This window comes from Pteropus vampyrus, unplaced genomic scaffold (assembly GCF_000151845.1).
Source record: "Pteropus vampyrus isolate Shadow unplaced genomic scaffold, Pvam_2.0 Scaffold633, whole genome shotgun sequence".
NCBI classification, from domain to species: Eukaryota; Metazoa; Chordata; class Mammalia; order Chiroptera; family Pteropodidae; genus Pteropus; species Pteropus vampyrus.
The window spans coordinates 1,192,492-1,202,491 of NW_011889414.1; the positions used below are offsets into that span (position 1 = coordinate 1,192,492).

The following is a 10,000-nucleotide window of genomic DNA, read 5'->3' on the forward strand; positions in this document are numbered from 1 at the left end:
CCCTGAGAATACAGGCCATGTCTGAATAGCTCACCATGGGATCCTAGGACTTGGAACAGTACTTAGCATGTTGTCAGTGCTCAATAACTTCTTGATGACCGAATAATAATAGTAGTAGCTAGAGCTTCTTTAGCTTCTGTTATGTATTAGACAGTATTCTAGGCTTTTGACATATATTAACCCATTTAAACCTTACAATAGTCCTACGAGGTAGTTACTAATGTTATCCCTTTTTTACAGATGTGGAACCTGAGCTACAGAGAGGTTAAGTAACTTGCCCAAGGTCACACAGCCATCAGCAGGTAGAGTTGGTATTCAAACCAGGCAGTTTGGCACCAGAGTCCTTGCTTTTAACTGCAATGCTATACTGGCTCTCTAAATAAATGAATGCATAAACCACATTAGATATTAGTAATGTATAATGTATTTGGATAAATGAGTTTTGGGGGAGGGAGTGAATGGCATGACTCCTACATATTAGGTGACATGGTACAGATGAGCAGGATACAACTGGCCCCTGCTTATATGGAGAGGAACAGGGAACCGAGGACAGGCCTTTAGGAGGAAGTCTCTTTCTCATTGCCCTCTTCTTCCTCAATTAGGTATTGAAGTGTAAGGAGTAACTGCATACTCAGGGTTCTCTAACTTGTTGTGGTTGCTGGCTTTTTCTTTCTAGGACTAAGGAAGCACATGGGCACAGGAATCCCCAAATTCTCTGTGCTGGTCCCTGCCTCCCTCCCAGCCTCCTGTGACCCTGGAAGCACCTGAAGGTTGGGTGGGAGTGGGGGGATTGCTTTGTCATTGCAGGAGGGGTTGAGGAAGGGAAACCTGGAAATGCTTCTAATCATCTGGTCCCTGGTTCCTGCCAAATCGGTCCCCCAGCTATGTCCCCTTACTGCCTGATATCTCTGTGCCTCTTCAGCATTTCTCTTCCCAACTGTTTGGTGCCTGGCATGTCCCGCTCTCTTTTCCAGCCAGACCTCCCCCTGCTGCAGTCACCTCCTGTTCATGCACTAGCCTGCTTTTCCAGGAGCCTTCCTATTGTGTGTGATGAGAAAATACAAGGAACATGACTTCTGCTGTCCTCTTGGCAGTCAGCTTTAGCTCTTCCTCTGGGATTTTTGTCATCCAGGGAGGGGCATATTTCAGCATAGTCCTTCAGTCCTTAGCACTGTAGATTCTGTTGGCCATGATTGGAGTGTGTGAAGGACACAGAGCCAAGATGAAGAGCCACATTTATACGCATTGGTCTGTGCCACAGAAGTATTATGTGATGCAGAAGCCTTCAATGACTTGAGATCTTTCTTTCATGGAGAGTACGACATGTGGTTGGGAAAATTTTATGTTCACTTAATATGGGTGGGAGCTAACCTTCAAGGGACATATACGAGAGATGCAGTAGGGCACTAAACTGCCTTCTAAGTGGCAGTGGGGAGAATGGGGATGGGATTGTTTTTCTGCAGAACTTTGGCTTTGCTAAGTGAGGATGCAAGTTTGGGGTCAGAGCTGAATTGTTCGGGACTCTGGAAGGAGGCCTGGCTCTGTCCTTCTCCGACCTCTGCCCCAGCCTACACCTCAGGGCTTAGTCTTACCCCCAAACCAATGGGAAACAAACCTTCCAAGAATATCTCTATGAATATCCTCTGGCTCTGGCTGAAGGCAAAAAGCTGAAGGCTGATGGTAATGTTCTGCTCTTAGTTTCATTATTAATACATGTTATGTGTGTACAAGCCTCATGTCTTCACTTAAAATGGGATGAGGTGGGGCTTGGTCCATGTGTCTCCTAAAGGCACTTCCACTTTAGGATTTCAAGAATATGGAGCTATTTGGGAAGTCCCTGGGGCTTTAAAACAAAAACCTACCTCTGAGAACATGAATTAAAAAGGTTAGAAAGGAAAGTACCTACTTTGTGGTGGGCACAATGCCAGGGATTTCACATATGTTATCTCATTTAATCCTCACAAGAACTCTATTCTTTCTTTTTCTTTTAACAGAAGAAACTAGAGCTTAGAAAGGCCTAAGTATTGCTCAAGGTCACACAGTATGAAGTAGAGACAAAATTTGATGACGGGTTGTATAACTCAAGGTTTGCACTTAGTGCACTGCTTGGAGATAGAAGTGGGCGCGGGGTTGGCAGGCATTGGTGGTTGCCGTACTGAGAGCAGAGAGCAGAGAGCAGAGAGACTTGTTCAGGGATGGAGACTAGCATATTCCATGGACATTAACTCCTGGGGAGGAAGGAGGAAACTCCTGCAGAGGGGTGGAATGGAAAGTGTGGGAGGTGAAGACAGGAGAGGACCTTGAAAGCAGCTGAGGGAGGCTGTCAGAAGGGGGCCCAGAGAAGGGAAGGTGGCTGCCTGTCCCCCAGAAGTGTGAAAGCACGTCTTGAGGGGTGTCCTGTCCTGTGGGCTGCTGAATGTAGTAAAGTCCATGGCTTGCCTGCCCTCACTCTCTCTCCAGGTCCCTGGAGCATACTCCGTACTACACACATGCACAGACATGCTCTGTCGTCCTCTGTCACGTACTCGACCACAGACACAAACATGGCTGCATCCTGGCTTACTTACTCTGACAGCACTTCACCTCCTGTCATTTTCCTGTTCCCAGCCCCATCCACATTCAAGTGTGTGTGTTTCCTCCCTTGGCCCGCATAATGCCCTATTGGCCTATCTTGGGTTTGTACAAGCACACCCACAATATGATAATCTGTTGTTTGTCTCCTTTACACACACACACACACACACACACACACACACACACACACACAGAGTCTATCTCTTTGCTTCTCAACTTCTTGTCTTGCTGGTCTTCCTTTCTCTTCAACCCATGTACAACTCAGGGTCCTAGAGAACCCCATTAGTCTTTAAAGGATCTGGGCTATTTCTCCTCTTGTTTTTTCTCCTCACTGCTTTTTTGCAGGTTCTCCCAGCCTGGCTACAGTCTGGCAGGCCACTCCTGGAAGTGGCACCCAGGAGCAGCTGGCTGGGGATGGCTGCGTGGGTGTGACAGGCAGGACTGTGAAGGGATCTGTTTGCCTTAGATTCTTTTCTGTGAACATTTTTTTTACATTTGCCATGATATTTCATTGATTTCAGCTGGTGTCATTGGTATGTGGCGGGGGCTTTGACGTCAGGTAGAGCAGGGGCAGATCATGGACCCAGGAGTCAGGAAATCTTGGCGCAAGCTCCAGAGGAACCTTGGTTTCCTCATCAGATATCTGAGCGGTTTGGAACTGATGATCTTTAGGAGAATTTTACTTTATTTAGAATCTATCTGCACCCTGTCTGTTCCAATTAAAATCTCTCTCTCTCTGTTAGGTATTTGTATGCACAGACATCATACATGCAAATGTGTGGACACACACACATGCACCACCCCTTACCTCATCCAACTGCAGTTTAGCTACTCTATGTTTTCCAGGAAATTTTGAACTCATCTAGGCTGCAGGGTCCTTCTCAGGGTGAGGGCTGCAATCAGAGAGGGTGTATGTGCGTGTGTGCATGCACACACAGACACACATATTCTACACCATTTTGAGGTACATCTCTGGGTTGAAATGTGCCTTCACATGACAATGACTCAGGAACTCACGAGCTTTTGTACTCATTCCCTTTGATAAAAGACCTGACTCCTCAGGCTTGTTCTTGCTGCTCCCCACCACCTCCTTCTTGACTATAAAGAAGAAAAGGGAGGTAGAAGCCCAAGAAGGGGTATGGAATGAGCTCAGGACCTTGGAATGTCAGAACTGGCAGGGATAACCCTGAGTGCTAGTCTAGTTGACAGATTTCCAAACATTTCACCTAAAGCATGGGACCTTGGTTCTGACCAACTCTTACCTTGACATGCAAACAAATAAAATTAATTAAAGCCCAGCTGCTGAGAATAAGATGGGAGAGGACTGGTGGCCACCTACTCAGCATCCCCTGGTCCCCCATCACCACTCCTACTTGCCCCTTGAGTGAGTGAGCTTCCTGCAGCCCCTTGGTGCTTTGTCAAATACAGCTTAAAATCCATCTATGTAGCCCATTACTTCTCCAGTATGGTGCCTGGACGAGAAGCCATAGTTTTGCCTGCAGACTTGTTAGAAATGAAGATTCTCAGGCCCCACCCCAGACCTGTTGAATCAGAACTCTGGGTGTGGGCCCAGCAATCTATGCTTAGGTCCTCCAGATGACTCTGATGCAAGCTACAGGTTGAGAAGCTCTGGGATAGTAAAACCTCCTTGCTTTACATATGAGGAACTAAGGCCCAGAAAGGGGTGTGTTTACCCAAGGTCTCAGAAAGCGGTATTATTGTCAGGCTTTGTTTCAAGGCCAGATCACCTGTCTGTAAGAGTCTATGTGTGAAGTGTGGAGTGTTCCTGCCCTGGTTCTCCTGCTTCCCTCGGACTGGCATGAACACTTAGCAGGCTAGGTTGGAACCCTTTTCATGCAGAAAGTCTCTGCACTGAGTGATGGCCACTGAAGGCAGCCCCTGGCCTGTACATGAGGAGGGTAGTGTATAAGGGCCCCACTGAAGGCAGAGACTTGGGGTGTAGCTGGTACGTCTAAACAGTTTTCATGGAAGAAACAGATTCCAGAAGATAAGACCTGAGGAAACAGCAGTGTGTGAGCGCAGACCTGTGTGAGGGAGTGGGGAAGGCAAGCTAGGCATTGAGGAGGAGATCTCAGAGGGCCTAGGCTGGCAGGGTGACATAGGCTGGGGGGTGAGTGGGTAGGTAAAGGAGTGCAAGTACTCAGTGCACCAGCCCTGCTACTAGTTCTCCAGAAACCTGGGACTTCTCCAATGAATTAGGGTGCATTTAACATCTCCAGGTAATTAGCCGCTGCCTGCTACCTATGAAGGAGAGGAAGTCTGGAGCCAGGCAGCTTTGAAAGGCCTTGTTGCTCCTTGACAAACCGGTCTGGGGAGGTTTCAAAGACAACTTCTGAGCAACCCGCATGTTTCATGTTCATTAGATCCTCACTTCCCAGTCTCCAAAGACAAACAGAGGAATTTAAGCGTTTTCTTCCTTCTTTGGAGACATTTCATTCTGAGCTGTGAGCTTTCAGCTGGGGAAGAGGCAGAGCTGGCTGAGCTCCTTGTTCCTCCAAATCCACAGCCCAAGCAGAGCCTGGCTCCATCCTCTCGGCACACTGGAAACTGTCCAGGGCCCCCCAGAAGCTCTGCACCAACTCCCTCCCCCAAGGCTAGTTGAGTAAGTGCCCATGGTTGGCTGGGGGTGGGCATTGGGAGGCTCAGTCCAGGTACTGCTGGACTTTAAGCTCAGTGAGGACAGGACCTGGAATTATTCTTTGTTCTTATCTCTCTGGCATCTAACTGCTCAATAAATGTTTATAGAATGAGTGAATGAAAGACTGAATGAGTATGCTGGTATTTGCCTGTTGCTCCCAGATCTATATCCTGCCTTCCTCTGCCCTGTTTTGTGGCATTTGGAACTACATTTCCCAGGCTCCCTTGCCTACAGGCTTCTGGATATGTTCAGCTAATCAGAGTAATAGGAAGAAGGTAGTGTGGGAAGATGGGGAAACCCAGGATATTTCTTCCTCTCTCTATTTCCATCCAGGTTTCTGCAGCACCTATGTCTCCTCTGGCTCCTGCTGAAGAGCCCCTTCCTGCATAGCTAAGCTCCCTCTGGCAGATCCGCAATGTTTTCAGCTTCAGTCTGGTAGCCTCAGCTCCTGATCTCCTGGAACACTACCTCCTCCCTGCAGCCCCAGGAAAGTGGCGGCTTCCTGCTGTTGCTAATCTCTGGGTTGTCCTACCTCTTCTGTCACCTGTACAACCAAACTGCTGATTTAAATCTTTCTGCTCAAAAGGCATAGAGTGGTTTTTGTTTTCTCAGTGGACTCAGTGGGATAAATGAGTGAATGTTCTGCTTATGTTCTTCAGGAAGAAGACTGTGTATGAGCAACAGATCTGAGCAGGTTTGATCTGCCTGGGACCTGGAGTCCTACAGATGTGGCAGCCTTGTTCTGGGCAGAACACCCCACCTCACCCCCAAGGTCCATGCTTCTGGCATGTAGGTGCTGCTGTAGCCCAGGGACCATCTTCCTCCTAGCCCAGTATTGTTTATTCCTTCTGAGCTTGACTGTGCTGCATGAGCGAGAATATAACGCAAGTACAAAGGAACAGCAAGGTGCAAAGAGGAAAAAGCCATCTACTGCCTGCCTGACCCTGTGTGGCCCTTCTAGTCTTTGTCTCTGTGAAGGCTCACAAGGACTCTGCTATCTTCATTTTAAGGAGGAGACCGAGACTCTAAGAGCTTAAGTGACCTCTTTGCTCTTTCACAAAGGGTCACTCAGTTCTGTGCATATGGTCTCACTTTTATGCCTCTTTTTGCCTACCTGCCCATCCTCACTGTTTCTGCTCACTTTAAACACTCACAGTCCTTCACCAGTCTCTGACTGGTCTGCCTGCCCCCAAATTCACCTTCTTCCAATGCATTCTCCACATCCCTGCCAGGGCCATTTTCTAAAACATAAGTTGAACCACATACCACTCTGCTTAAAACCCTGCCATAACTCCTTATTGCTTAAAGAATGAGGTCCAATGTCCTTGGCATGGCAGTCAAGGCCCTGTGAGATCTAGTCCAGTATCTCTTCCAGCTGTATCTCTTGTCTTCCTCCATACTCACACACCACCAATAATTCAGCCTAATGAAGCCACTTAGAGTTTCTTCAACACAGCTGGTGGGTCATAGCTCTGTGCCTTTTCCAAAGCTGTGCTGTGAGCTCTGAGCACCCTCCCATCTCCCTGGGAAAATTTTTCCTCTTTCTTCAAGACCTGCTTTCAGCACCTCCTTCTGGTAGAACACCTTTCCCAGCTCTCTTGCTCCAGGTGAGTCCCTTCTCCCTGCTTCCACGCACACTTTGTCTTCTGGTTCCTGTTGTGCTTATCACACTGTATTGCAATCACCTGTTCACGTCTTTATCCCCGCTCCCCACCCCGACTCCACCGCCGAACCACTAGTTTTTTGAGGGCAGGAACTATGTTTCACTCATACATTTATTTAAGAATGCTTATTGAGCACTAACTTTATGCTCGGCGCTGTGCCAGACCCCGAGATACTTGGTTTGTGTCATGGAATATGTGGTCTAGTGTAAAAGAATCAATCACACCAGTAACCATAATAGTAATGGAGCACATCAATAAATATTTAATTATGGATTATGAAGGAAAGGTAAAGAGTTTGCTATCCTTGATGTCTTGTACTAGTAGGTATTCAATAAATTCTACTTTTCTACTCCTGCCCCAGCCCAGCACCAGGATGTACATTTATTGCTGTATTTATAGTGCTGCTCCCACATATCCTGATCTGCAAGCTCCCTACGGAAGGGACTCTGTCTCTTTAACTTGTGTCTCCAGAGCCTGGCATGTAGCAGGTATATGATAAATATGGGTTGAGTTAAAAATGGAATTGGATCCCTGCGTGTGAGTCGAGGTGGCCTTACTATCTGCAGAAGCCCAGGCCACTGAGCAGTGCAGCCCGAGCTCTGTACATGCAGCCCTTCTTCTCCCTAAATGCTTCCTACCCTGTGGCTGTGCAACAGGAAAAGCGAAGTCCTTTCAAGTCTGTTACTTACTAGCTGTGAGACCTTGGCCTAGTCATGTAGCCTCTCTAAGCTCAATTTCCTCACCTGTAAATGGATGTAATAATAGTATCTACATCATCAGTTTGTTACAAGGTGGCTTAAGTTAATACACAGAAAGTGTTAAAGCCATGCCTGGCATCCAGTAGGTGCTCTGTAAATCTACACTATCATCATCATCATCATCATCATCATCATCATCATCATCATCATCATCACCATTTCTACTGTAGGTTCACAGTGAATGCCTTATTGTCACCTGTATGCATTTCCCAACCAGATCCCACACCTGGCCCATCCCCCTCTTGGGGCCTGATATGGCTAGAGGCCCATCCCTTCCTCTTGTTAGGAAGCTGTAGGTAACTGGGGCTTAATTAAGCATGCTTGACTGTGGTGTGATTAACAGCTGCTGTGAGTCAGCTGAGGTTGGGAGACAACTGGAGCGGGATATAGAGAGAAAGGGGCATAATGCTTATGATGCCTGGGGCTGTATTTCTAGGCTCAATCAGCCCACTTCATTCAGCAACTGAGAGGGACAGGGTGAATAATACTTCAGTTCCCCCAAATTCCTCTAGCAGACCTTATCAGCCACTCTACCCCAGCATCCAGAGCTCCATAGTTACTGTTATTCATTTATTCTGCACATATTGCTTGCAGATATTACTACTCTCAGGCCTTGCCCTAGGTGCCCAGATGGCGTAGTGAATAGTCGACATAGGTCATTGCTCCCATGTAACATACAGACTTGGGGGGCATGGAGAAATAAATAGTGATTAAAATATGCTGTGATGTCTGTCACAAGGAGGGGCGGCACACAGGAGACCCCCAGAAGAACTGGCTTCTCTGTGTCCCGGGTGTCCTATCCTGCATAGCCTCCCATCACATGTTGAGGTGACATTATTTCCTTTCCTGTCTCTTGCCTACCAACTGTAGGAAACCCAAGGGCATGGAAAATGTGACATCATTCTCTGGAGCCTCCAGCTCTTGGCGCAGTGCTTAGAACATAGCAGGTGCTCAAAAAATTGGTTGGTTGGTTGAATGAACCCCAGCTCAGGAAGAAACTGCCTGCATGGACCCCTAGAACAGGGATAGCAAACTATAGCTTGTGACCCAACCCTACCTGCAGCTAGCTGCCTTTGTGTAGTCCTCATGCTAAGAATGGTTTCTACGTTTTTAAATGAGTGGATTGTGAAAATAATAATCCAAGAATAATATGCTGTAGAGACATGTGGCTGCAAAGACCAAAATCTTTACTCTCTGATGTTTTACAGAAAATGTTTGCTGACCCCTGGTCTAGAAGCCCCTGTCTGCATCTTGCTCTCCTCATCTATGAAGTGCAGAGCCTGAGTTAGATACCACAAAGATTCTTTCCTAGTGTGAAATAATGTGATTCTGCATTCCATAGTTCTTGTCTCTGTCCTTGAGGGTCCATGTTGCACTCATTCTTGTGTCATTATCAGTCTCCACAGTGCCTGCACCTAGCAGGTGCTCAGGTAATGTTGGCTGGGTAGCGCTCTGGTTGGACAAGAGGAAGCTCAGAGCTTGGCTCTGTCGCTGCACAGCAGAATGAGCTTAGGCAAGTAGTTTAACCCTCTGAGCCTTAGTTTCTACACCTGAACATGGGGATTACAATTTAACACCTACTTCCTGGGATTGCAGTAAGAATTAAAGGAGATAATTAGAGGTGGAGGTGCTTTGTAAATTCTACAGTGGCTGTGCAAATGCTAGTAACTGTTGTTACTGTTATTACTGGGCGTATTATGGGTGCTCAGCTTTGTTGCTTAGTTCCTCTTGATACAATTTAACTCATAGGATGGGTTCTGTAAGAAGGATGGTTTTGTTCTTGAGGATCAAAGCATATTGTAAAGCTGCCTATCAGAAAGACCCAGGGTGAGTGGGCTCAGTGATGGGGTACCTGTGGTCTTTGGGTACCCCCTACCTAATCTCTGCCTGCTCCTTCAGTTGTGAGGGCTGATAAAGACTGTGGGAAGGAACAGTTTATTAAGGCTTGGGGTTGGCGAATCCCCAGACTTGATTCTGCGACCATTCTCCAGGGCAGAAGTTGGAACCAGACCCACACAGCAGTCTCAGCACTGGCCTCACCATTGCCTCTGTTCACCAGGAGGGAGAATTGGGCTTTTCTGCCTAGCCCAACTACCCCCCACTCATACTGCCACAGGCTCTAGCCTCATCTCTCCATATCTTTGACTGATCTTCATTTAGCATTTTCTTTTCAATGAATTCTCCAATTATATCCACTTTGGTTTCCACAAGAACCCTATGTAGTAGGGATGTGATTCCCCGCCTTTATACATGAAGATATTGAGGTTTAGGGAGGTTAAGTGACTTGCCCAAATAGAGTTGGGATGAAGTCTGAGTTTCTTACTTCCAGGCCCTTCTTTCTATTA

At 47.1% G+C, this 10,000-nt stretch overlaps 1 long non-coding RNA gene across 1 annotated transcript in view; it reads left to right on the forward strand.

The window, feature by feature from the left end:
- Nucleotides 1–8,930, forward strand: part of LOC111733758 — a 29,075-nt gene extending 20,145 nt beyond the window's left edge. The window contains exon 3 of the long non-coding RNA XR_002778160.1: nucleotides 8,864–8,930. This is a non-coding gene — a long non-coding RNA (uncharacterized LOC111733758). The remainder of the gene's footprint in view (nucleotides 1–8,863) is intronic.
- The last annotated feature ends 1,070 nt before the right edge of the window (nucleotides 8,931–10,000 follow it).